Source organism: Lathyrus oleraceus, chromosome 3 (assembly GCF_024323335.1).
Source record: "Lathyrus oleraceus cultivar Zhongwan6 chromosome 3, CAAS_Psat_ZW6_1.0, whole genome shotgun sequence".
Taxonomy (NCBI): domain Eukaryota; kingdom Viridiplantae; phylum Streptophyta; class Magnoliopsida; order Fabales; family Fabaceae; genus Lathyrus; species Lathyrus oleraceus.
This window is the reverse complement of record NC_066581.1, coordinates 334,084,955-334,088,213: the sequence shown is the minus strand read 5'-3', so window position 1 is coordinate 334,088,213 and position 3,259 is coordinate 334,084,955. Positions and strand designations below refer to the sequence as shown.

At 40.4% G+C, this 3,259-nt stretch overlaps 1 non-coding gene across 1 annotated transcript; it reads right to left on the bottom strand.

The window, feature by feature from the left end:
* Positions 1-2,273: 2,273 nt before the first annotated feature.
* LOC127133547 (small nucleolar RNA R71) lies at positions 2,274-2,380 on the bottom strand. The gene has a single exon (XR_007807508.1). It is a non-coding gene; the product is annotated as a small nucleolar RNA R71 (small nucleolar RNA).
* Between the last annotated feature and the right edge of the window lie 879 nt (positions 2,381-3,259).

The following is a 3,259-nucleotide window of genomic DNA, read 5'->3' as shown; positions in this document are numbered from 1 at the left end:
GAACCTCTATCAAAAAGCTGAAATATGTGTTAATGCTTGATAACGCGAAAATACATCATATATTTGCCTTGATTTACACTCAAAGATCATACCACTTTAGTTTATATTCCGATTATTTCGCAAGTATTCGAGTTATTTTTGCAGGTATTTCAATCTCCAAGCACGAAGGAGTAAAATGTAGAAAAGGAAGAAAAAGAAGAAGAAACAGATGAGAAAGCGGCAAAAAACCAGAACACAGAAATTGCTGATGTGACGACCGTCACAAGCCGCATGACGACCGGCACGCCCAGCCTGTGGCGGCCGTCACAGGCCCATGACGAGCGTCACACGGCCATATTTTACACTTGAAGCAGTCAACAGAGCAACAAAAACGTGCCTAAATTCTCTCCAACAGAACCACTTCCCGTGGATTCCTCACTCAACCGGTCACCCTTAATTATCTCAACTGCCAAGACCTATGAGGAATATAAAAAGGACGAAGGTTGGAAAAAAAGAGGACGTCTACACTCTCTCTGCAATTTATTTTTCTACAACATTCTAGCATTTTAGTATTATTTTCCTTCAGCAAGTTTGTTTTCCTTACCGTAATTCAGTTACCATTCTGTTTAGAATTTCCGTTTTCCCCTTTCCTTTCCGTTTTTCAGTTAGCCAAAGTAGTAGTTTCCTACACTGGGGAACTACTACACTTTATTTAATTTAGTAAGCAATTGTATAGAAGAAGCAGAATCCTACCGACCTGTGGAGGACTGCTCAAGTACTCCAAGATTCAACGTACTCTGTTAATCCAATTGCCAGGTTTTTATTCAATTATTATTATTATTGCCCTGTTATTATTATAATTATGTTTGCTGCACTGTTAATTTGTTTATGCTCGTCTGTGTTTGCGCTGTTTAACATGTCCGGCAAAACTACCGGTATCGGTATGTAACAACTTAATTGGATGGGATTTAATAATAATCGGTGAAAAACTCATTTTCTCAAACAATCTTTTCGGATGAGGTTTTTAATTTAAATTTAATTAACTTTGTCACAAAAGTGAGAAGCTATTTAATACGATTTTTCCACGAGAGTGGGAAATTAACTAAGGTGAGAACCAACAATCGCGAGAGCGTGAGGCTCAAGCTGGATAGTAAAAACTAGGCATTGATTTTAAAAACAGCGAGAGCATTTTAAAAGAAATCAGAACTTATTTATTTTAAAAAAGTATTTTTAACTTCAAATGGGACAGCGAGAGCGTACATTCTGACTTAAAGTATAGGCCGAATCAACAACCACGAGAGTGTGAGATAAAGTCTTTTAAATAAGTATTTTCTACTGAAAGATATTTGGTATTTGAACTATACACCGGTGACTTATCGAATATCTGAAGATTAATGCGTTGCATACTGATTCCTCCTATTAATACTTTCTTAAAACTCAATTTCTCTTAGATTTAATTCTCTGCACCCGAACTTCTATAAATCATTCCCTTAGCTAAACATAGTGACGTTAGTAGCACTAGTTTGACCATCGGTTCCTGTAGGTTCGATATCTTTTAAAACTAAAACGACTGGACTGTGCACTTGCAGTCGAGTACCCGATTGACTATATTCTATATACAGTCACACACGTATCAAGTTTTTGGCGCCATTGTCGGGGACCTGATTTAGTTAAATAGTGTGATTCTTTCGTTGCACGGTATAGACTAAGGTAAAAATAAAAACTAATCTTCTTTCCCTTATTTCCCCCGATTGTATGCCAAGTACTCGCTCACAAGGAGATAACTTAGCATCACCAATTGCTGAACTAGAGCGTTTCTTATATATAAGATGCTGAATACTAGAGTACCAACAAAGGTACGATATTCCCGATATCTTCTTTCCTACTAAACCAAAAGAAAAACCAACCATGGCTGAAGAAGGACCACAAAATCGTCCTCTTAAATTCTACGCTACCCCGTCCCAGCAAGAACCTCACAACATCATTGCTGCCCCCGCTATCAATCGAAACGATTTCGAGCTGAAACCCTCATTATTATCAGTCGTCCAACAAATCAATTTGTTGGAAATCCTACGGACGACCCTAATGAACACCTGACCAAGTTTGTGTAGTACGCAGACACTGTAAAGGCGAATGGTGTATCTCAAGATGCGATAAGACTACGCCTCTTTCCTTTCTCACTAAGAGACACAACTTGGGCTTGGTTGCAATCCTTGCCATCCAACTCAGTTACAACATGGGAAGAACTGAAGAACGTCTTCTTATCCCGATATTTTCCGCCGAGCAAAACTGCTATGCTGAGAGCTCAAATCAATGGATTCCGATAAAAAGATGTAGAATCTCTCTACGACGCGTGGGAGAGATACAAAGACATGATGATGATATGTCCACATCACGGTCTCGAAGACTGGGTGATTATTCACACATTTTACAATGGGCTTCTATATAACACAAGACTGACAGTAGACGCTGCCGCGGGCGGTGCACTTATGGACAAGCCATACAACGAAGCCTATCAACTCATTGAAAACATGGCCCAAAACCATTGCCAATGGGGAGGTGAAAGAACTCCAGTAGAAAAGTCCCAAACAAAAAGTGGAATGTACGAAATCAGTAGCCTTGACCATGTCCATGCCAAGGTAGATGCCCTTGTTCAAAAGTTAGACAACTTGACCATACCACCTGCAGCCACCGTGGCTGCTGTAACTCCAAACTGTGAGTTATGTGGACACCATGGACACACTGCGCATGAATGTCAGATATTAGCAGGAGTCCTAACCGATCAAGTAAATTACGCACAAGGAAATCCTTATTCGAATACCTACAACCCAGGTTGGAAAAGCCATCCTAATTTTTCGTATAAGAATAACAACGCCCTGTATGCACCTGGCCAAGCACCAGCTGTTCCGCCTGGATATCAAAAGCCAGCCAATAATGCTCCTAACATGCCTAGGAAGTCAAACCTCGAACTAATGATGGAAAGCTTCATAACTACCCAAGCTCAGACAAACAAAGACTTCTTGAACCAAAACATACACATTAGCGAGCAACTTAAACAACTAGCGAGCAAAGTAGACGCCTTAGCCACCCACAATAAAATGTTTGAAACACGGATTTCACGAGTGGCTCAACATCAAGCATCTACTGCCGCTCCAGCTGGAACATTTCCTGGACAGCTGCAACCTAATCCAAAAGGACATGCAAATGCCGTTATACTGAGGAGTGGAAAAGAAATAGACGGACCCGTAGATCCAAGACTCCAAAACCCTGCCATGTACCA